This window comes from Austrofundulus limnaeus, unplaced genomic scaffold (assembly GCF_001266775.1).
Source record: "Austrofundulus limnaeus strain Quisiro unplaced genomic scaffold, Austrofundulus_limnaeus-1.0 Scaffold9, whole genome shotgun sequence".
Classification (NCBI taxonomy): Eukaryota; Metazoa; Chordata; class Actinopteri; order Cyprinodontiformes; family Rivulidae; genus Austrofundulus; species Austrofundulus limnaeus.
In genome coordinates this window covers 4,006,731-4,014,795 of record NW_013952411.1, presented here as the reverse complement: position 1 = coordinate 4,014,795, position 8,065 = coordinate 4,006,731, and the positions used below count along the sequence as shown (strand labels likewise).

Here is an 8,065-nt window from a genome sequence, read left to right as displayed (position 1 = left end):
AAAAAAATCTATAAAAAACAAAAATTCATACAAAAGAAAAAAAACTGAAAAAAGCCATGAATGAAAAGGAGCAGAAAGAAGTATAAACTTAAAATATTATAAACTGAACTAATAAACTTCATCAGCAAACTGTGACAACCCCTCTGAATACATGAACAAAATATGGATTCAGTTAAAATAACAAGACAAACAAAAAAAAAAGAAAATTCACAGACCTTGTCAGAACTAACAGCTTGTAAAAATCTGTTTAAGATTATGTGACAAAAATACAAGATATTTCGTTGACCACATGAACAAATGATTAACACCTGTGTGTCTTATGTCCTAAATGTGATAAAATAAAATAAAAACTGTGCATGGAAACAAACAGGGTTTGGTTTCAACTGAAWCATTCATCTGGCAGAATGAGTGACGTTTATGATTCAGTCTGAGCCCCTTCATCATACAATTAGAAAGCAAAAAAATAGTTTGAAATTAATGAAGAAACCATAAAATAATTTGTTGAGCTGCGATGAAGAACTCAACAGGTTGATATTCAAACTTRATATAAAGCTGTTACTTCTCAGTTTATATCTATGTGGCATTTTTATAACTGATCTGATACTGTTTGATCAGATGTTGGTTTAAAATTGTTTTTTGTTCCTAATTTGAGCCTGCCCATGTTTTGTTTTAAATATATGATTTGGGTAAATTTAGTGAAGCAAAATCACCATGAAAATCTGTAATCTTCAATTACCTCATAAACCAGGATTGACATCACTCCAACACAGTTATGATCAGAAAATGCAACAACGGAAAACCAAGAGAGAAGAGTGAAAAATAAAGGTTTTATTGTCAAGAGCACATGCATGTTGTAAAATGTGCAGATAGATCAATCCAGCATTTAAAACTTTATTTGAGTCTCCAGAATGCTTCTGCTGCTAAAAAACATCCAGTAGTTTCATTTCAGCCTTTAAGATTTTATGACTTTGGTATTTAACTTCATGGTTCTGAAGWTCAAAGGTTAGTGTGTGTCGGAGCTTTTATACCTCCTGATGAAACACACACGACAGAGACAAGCCTATGTTCCAAATACAAAATGTGGATGTGTTTCATCTCGCAGTGCTTGCTCAAATCAGACCYGTCCCTCATTTTAACACACTCGTTTCCGCTCTTGAGTTATGAAGTGTTTTTGGCAGCGTTTGTTCACTTCACTAATGGCCGTGGCCCAGTTATCCAGAAACCATCTATGAGAAGCGCATTATCCTGATGATTTGGCTGAGAGCRGGGCTCTCTGTGGGCATCTCTTCATTCCTCCGCTCTCTGTTGCATCCAGTTCTTTCAGCAGAAAAGATTAGCTGAAAGCTCGTCTTTGTCCATGACAAAATCCCCCCTGAATGCCCCCTTTCCCGGTCCCACCATAATCGAATTTCACCGTGAGGATCAACAAGATTGGCATTCATAAGGCTCATTGTCGTAAAAAGTTCCTTTAATACAATCCAAATATATTTATTCTTAACAGACCCCACAGAAGACATTTCTGACATAGAGCTATTTTGCCTTAATGAGGGGATGCAGTGGCTCAGTGGTCTCGTAATCCGGGGGCTACAGGTTCAAACCCAGGTTGCGTCTGGTATTAAACAATTGGCAAATATTTTGCTCTCTTTGGTAAACCCTGCAGAGAGGAGCAGCCAAAAAAAGAAAAAAAAAAAAACCAATATTACCATAGATGAGCCCAGAGACATAAAAGAAATAAGCTAGTCTTTCAAGCCCTTAATCTAATTCAACAGCATCAATAGTCAGAGCGATGGACAGGAGCTTTAATTACTCTCAGACATGTGCTCAGACGTTTATGTGTAGATTTGTCTTCCCAGTGCTGCAGTCTGTAACGTACTGACTGAAGAGCCTAAGTGATTACCAGTGCTGTATAAAGTAAGATTAAGTAAAAATATTTCAACAGAGAATGACTTTGGTAAAAATTAATTTCACTGAAAAGAAAAGTACGTAGGTAAAAGTCATAAAACTACTCACAATAACTGGGAAAGTAAAAGTATTTTCACACACACTCTAAGAAAAGAAGTGTTGAGTTTACTTCACCAAACTGGTTCCAATAAACTGAGTTGAGTAAACTGATTTACATTTACTGAACTCAGTTTAGTGGAACCAGTTGACATAATTTTAAGTAAATTCAACACTTCATTTTTTAGAGTGTGAACATTTTTTTATATAATGATGAGTTCAGTCATATTTAAATTTGTAACAAGTAACTAGGAGTTAAATTTTAAAGTAAAGAAATAAGAGTATCATTTTTAGGTTTTGAATGTAACAAAATAAAAGTAAAAGTTACGATTTAAAAAATATACAAATCCTTAAAAAATGTGAGTACTGTAAGAAAGTAAATGTACTTTGTTACTGTACACTTCTGGTGAAGGAAACACTTCAGTGAAAATGTTCGTGTTTCAGAACAGATCTTAGTTAAACTAATGAGACATCTAACAGATCTCATCATCTCATTTAGAAATCAAGAGTTTGTGTCATTTGAATAAGACTTTATGGAGCAAGAAACACGCTGCATCATATAAAAGGAGAAAYGTTTAGATCCAAACTTGACAAAGATCTTAAAGTGAAGAAAAACTGAGAGTTTCCAACTGTTTCTGTTTGCATCTGTCTTTTAGTTGCCCAGATTCTCCTGGTCTTCCTGCTGTGCTGCAATCTTACAAACAGAACAGCTCCTCAGGGTTTCCATCTGCACTGAGATCAGCCACAACACAAGTTCCAGAGAGCTCAACTCAGACACAACCTCATCGGGTTTAATGAAATAAAAACAAAACATCAAAAGATTCAATGGCCTAATATAAGTTCCTCTTATGTTGAAAGCTGAGGAAGTTGTTACCTTTTGTTTGGTCAAATCTTGAAAATAATGTCATACAAAGCCATGAGATGTCACGATCTGAATGACTCTCAGCTGCAGCCACATCAGATTTTAGCTCATTTTCTGTAAAACTGACTGAGTTCAGGCCATATTTGTGTTGACTGATTTTTATTACCTGTAGCAGAAGTACTAACTTGGATTCTAAGCTTTATTCGGTTGTACAGGTACATTCAGTGTTTCTGTAAAATCTTCTGGTTTATCAGACTTTTCTTGAGATTGATTCCCAAAATGTTTTGAATAAGAATCATGCAAAATAAGGAGTTAGCAAGACTATGTTGGCCAAATGATTTTTGGCAATCCCCCTGTAAAGTTTTAGTGTAATATCTGTAAAATCGGCTGGGTTGTAACCTTTCTGTGTTAGCTAAAGTTTATTAGTTGTGGCCATCATGAGTTGTGTTGACTTAAAAAACGAATCAGTTATAGATCATCCAATGATCTTATTCTAAGTTTTATTAAAATCCATCCAACAGGTCATCAAATGTTTTGCAAACAGACAGAACTGAATCCAAATGATCAATGGCAGAAGACTTGAGCAAAAATAATGCCTAATCTGTCAGTGTTCTGGGAGCAGTCTCAGCTACCACTCCAAATTTTATGCCAACATCTGAACTGACTGTARCCAGTTTTTGGTGTTATTTTTTTAATTATTATTGATTAGCTGTGGCAGCATTTAGATTTGGATTGACTCCAAATAAAAACCAGGTGWAGTAGATGTACAGTAATTATTACTTTCTATATGTTTCATTCAAACCTTTTCAGTGATTCAGGAAATATTCTTCTGACAGGCAACAGAAGCAGCAGTCTTCAACTTAATGTGGTACGAGAAAATAATTATAAATTTATTAATAAATGCAAACTAAGATTTTTATTGTAGAATAAAGGAAATATTTCTACAATAATTACACAAGTCTAGGACTTATTCATGTTTGTGTCAAATCATCTGTYATGCTTTTACAGTCACTTCATCTGTAGCAAAAATCAACAGTGTGAATCTTATTTGTAATAACAGAGCACGTCACAAATGATCTAAAAACAGAGCTAAAACATCCAGAAACTTTGTGATTTCTATTGATTTTCATTTAACACAGCAGTCCAAGATGATTAAAACATCCTTCMTGTTTCCACACGACTCGGTGTTTGTCAAAAACAGGCATGTTTTCATTCAGGAAAGCTCTCAAACAATCAGGATTTTACACATAAACCCCAAGGAAGAAAAGCCATCGCCTGCATCTTAACTCTAATTCTGCTCATCTGCCCTTTCATCTCTTAACAAATATTAATTAACAGTCCCTGAAMGTCAACAGATCACCCACCTTTTAATGTGCACGCGGCGACTGCAACGAAAAGCAGAAGCTTCAGCATGTTGAAGCGAAGACTGCGAGCGTGAGTAAGAGCAGGACGACTCCACAGATAATCACCGGACCTGCTGCTGGGATGCAGGAGGAGTGATGATACTGAGGAGGAGGAGGAGGGGTGGAGGTGGGGTGGGGTGACTGGTGCTGAGGGGGCAGCGGTAAATAAGCCCTCCTCTTTAGAAACAGCCGGCAGCACATTGACGATGGAWCAAAACTGTCCGCCTACAAGTTAGCCTCATTATAACTTGTGATAAAGTAATGTTTGTWCTGGTTTTAATTGATTAGAACCTCATCAGTAATCAATATTCCCTATTTCTTTTACTGCTGTACAAAACCTCGTTCACTGCAAAATGCTTMTTTTTCTTACATAGGACATAAATCAAATAACGACTAAAGGAAATGCTTAGAATATTGTTTTTGAACCAATACACTGCTGTCAGTGTATTGGGACGGAGACAGGAAATGCAGACTGACTCCAGATTTGATGCAATCTGCTGGCTTCGGGAGGTAACTTTCACTAAATGACATTTTATATGTGCATTTTTGTGCTCTGAGATGACTTTTGTTATGCTWTATAAATACACTAAATTGGACTAAAAGAAGTGAATATAAGAAAAATATCAGAACTGAACGTGACCATTATGCCAAAAACTGCTGATCAAATGWTATCATGATCATTTTTACATCAATCTGTCTGAAAACACAGCTTAATGAAAAGTACACTGAAGTCCAGGGGYCTCATGYATCAACAGTTCGTACGCACAAAAACCTTGCTTACGCCATTCTCCACRCAAAACTCAGGATGTATCAAAACTGAAATGAAYGTGGAAATTACATACAGTACCCAGGCAGAAGCCTTCTATAAGTATGACCAAGTCATCTGCATACCCTTGTGTATGGAGTCTAGATCCATTCAACTCCTTTAGTAATCTCACCCCTGTGTTGGCTTCTGGTTGTTGACAGTTTACTGAAGGAGTTGAATGGAGTCTAGATCCATTCAACTCCTTTAGTAAACTGTCAACAACCAGAAGCCAACACAGGGGCGAGATTTCTCCTCCCTGTGGACAGCCCCGTCTGAGGTTTACGGTTATCAAACAGTCCCCCAGAGTTGAAGATGCTTTCCTTGTCTGAAGCATGAAAATGAGCCAATTTGTAGTGGTCTCATCCACGCCTTTGCTGGCAAGTGCTCTTTCTTTAGATTCTACAGGTACATTGTCAAATGCCCCCTGTATGTCCAAAAAGCAGCCAAGCGCATATTGTCCACATGCCAGCCTGTGTTCTATACTCAACATAACATCATGTAAGGCTGTTTCTGTAGAAAGACCTGCCTGATATGCATGTTGTTTAGGACTTAAAGGTGACAGCATTAAAATACCATCCCTTACATGTTGATCTATTAACCTCTCCATTCCCTTCAGCAAGAAAGATGTTAAGCTGATGGGTCTGAMAAWTTTTGCTTCTTTATTTGTTGGTTCGCCAGGTTTGGGCAGAAAGACAATCTTTGCTGTCCTCCACCCAACTGGTACATTGCCATTTGCTAAACAAGCAACACATATTCTAGTAATTGTGTCCAGAAGCAATTCCAGTCCTCTTTGGAGAAGAGCTGGAAAAATACCATCTGGACCACAAGCTTTGAATGGGTCAAACATATTAATTGCCCATTTTGCTTTGCCTTTAGTAATAATACTTGCAGCTCTGTTCCAGTCGTCCTCTGTTGGATTTGAGTTAGCACCTGTGACAGGCTGTTCAGTCTCTTCTGCCCCCAGAAAATGAAAACACAGTTTAGATTATTTATTTATAATTTTATTTATGAGTCACAAAATGCAGGTTTATGTTGATAATGAAAAAGTATTTCTATTAACTCATTTTAATTAGAATATTTTTACTTAATTGCTTCCATAGTGTTGGCCCGAATGCTACAGTACCTTTTTCCTGATGTCAAGAGGGAAAATAATGTGTGTGAGGGGTGGGTGGGGTCATCCACAATGCTGACAGCTTTGCAAATACAGCGGATTGTGTAGATGTCAGATATTGAGGGAAGCGAGACCCCGACAATCCTCTCAGCCGTCCTCACTATACGCTGGAGTGATTTACGGTCAGCGGCCGAAGGTTCGTGAGAATAAAAATTAGTGGGGAAGACATTAAGTTTCTAAATCAATATCAACAGGGGAGCAGGATTTAACAAAAATACAATGATCTATGAATTAAATGACACCTTTTTTTTTTACTGAAATAAGTTTCGTTTTTTTTAAACAAGTTACAAGACTCCATCACTCCTCTAAAACTAATAGGTTACAAAACTGAAAAAATACTTGCAGAAACAACTAATGTCATTAATGGCAAAGCTGATTTGATGACTTATTAGCAGAAATGAACATTTTATAAATTTTATAGATGCTAAAACACATTTTTTAYATCAATCACTATGCATGCAACTGGTTCTCTAAGATAAATAAATGAATGATGTGAAGAACTTTACTTAAATATGTATATCAGCACACAGCTACAAACAAAACGAGCACATTAAAGAAGAAATCCAGAGTTCAACTTTAATTATTAATATTCTTATAAAAAATAAGTGCAGTCTAGATTAAAAGCTGTTTTTACACAAGTTTTATATAAAATGATTCAAACAAAATCCAGCTTTTCAACTTGTGGTTACTCCACAGAGACAACAAATCTTTTCATACACTTACTGACTACACTTACATGGTGTCATCACTGAAAATGTTCCTGACAGCATGAAGTGCAGTTTTTGTGGACTCTCTATCTCTTTCTCATTAGAGGACTGACGATGAAAGAAAGTTAAAATCTGTTGACATAAAGGCTTTAATTTKCTGTTCAGAACTGAAATCCCTTCAGAAATAATTTGGAAAGTTTTTTCTGTCTCAAGGAAGTGATAAAAATCTAGTCGCTTGTCAAAGGACATAATATTTCACTTCACAGGACTCAAACTTTTGAAGAAAATAGTTTTAGTCTAAGTTAAAACAGAGGCAGATTTTATTATCAAACTTTTGTCTCTTTCTGGCACACATTAGTAAGTAAAGTACTTTATATCATCATCCGTGTTTCCATACAATAATAAAGATTATGCTCAACTCACCACTTACGTGGTGACTTAAAAGGCCGGGATAGGTGCTCCCAGTCTGCATCTAACTCCAGGCCGCACCCACTTCACCTGAAGAACAAAATACAAACATTATCCCGTGATGACAGGAGTCGTCACAAAGTGAACAGTGTTGCATAAAATTAATTACTTTTTCATTTCAGAAAGACTATAAATATTAATTAACTTATCAGAATTATCTTTCTGTTTGATGGACATGTGCTTTGATGTTTGACGGACTTCTTCCTCTGTTAGCATCTGTTAAATTTTCCAAATTACTGCCATAGTTTGAATAATATCAAATCATACTTAGCAAGGAACAAGGACAATATCCATGAGGGTAATTAAAACCACTAGAAATCAAGTTTTGTTAAACTTTTTTAACCAGGAAAATCTCATTGATGCCTCAGATATCACAACCTGAAAAAAGACAAAACAACGCGCACACACACAAACTCCAAACAAAAAGACCTCGTGCCCAACCTGGGTCTTGAACACAGGACCTTTTTGCTGTGATGCAACAATGCTGACCACTAAACCACCATGCCCAGAGTGCAGGGGTGTCAAACTCCAGTCCTGGAGGGGCACTATCCTGCATGTTTTAGAGGTTTTCCCATATATTTTTTCCTGCTCCAACACACCTGATTCAGTTCTTTTTCTTCTGTGAGGTTTATTGGCAGTTTACATCTATTT

At 36.5% G+C, this 8,065-nt stretch overlaps 1 protein-coding gene across 1 annotated transcript in view; it reads right to left on the bottom strand.

Annotated features, from left to right (window-relative positions):
• Positions 1 to 7,415, bottom strand: part of chrna7a (cholinergic receptor, nicotinic, alpha 7a (neuronal)) — a gene marked incomplete in the record, with an annotated part of 25,957 nt that extends 18,542 nt beyond the window's left edge. Inside the window, 1 exon segment of the mRNA XM_014001570.1 lies at positions 7,370 to 7,415.
• Positions 7,416 to 8,065: the final 650 nt, after the last annotated feature.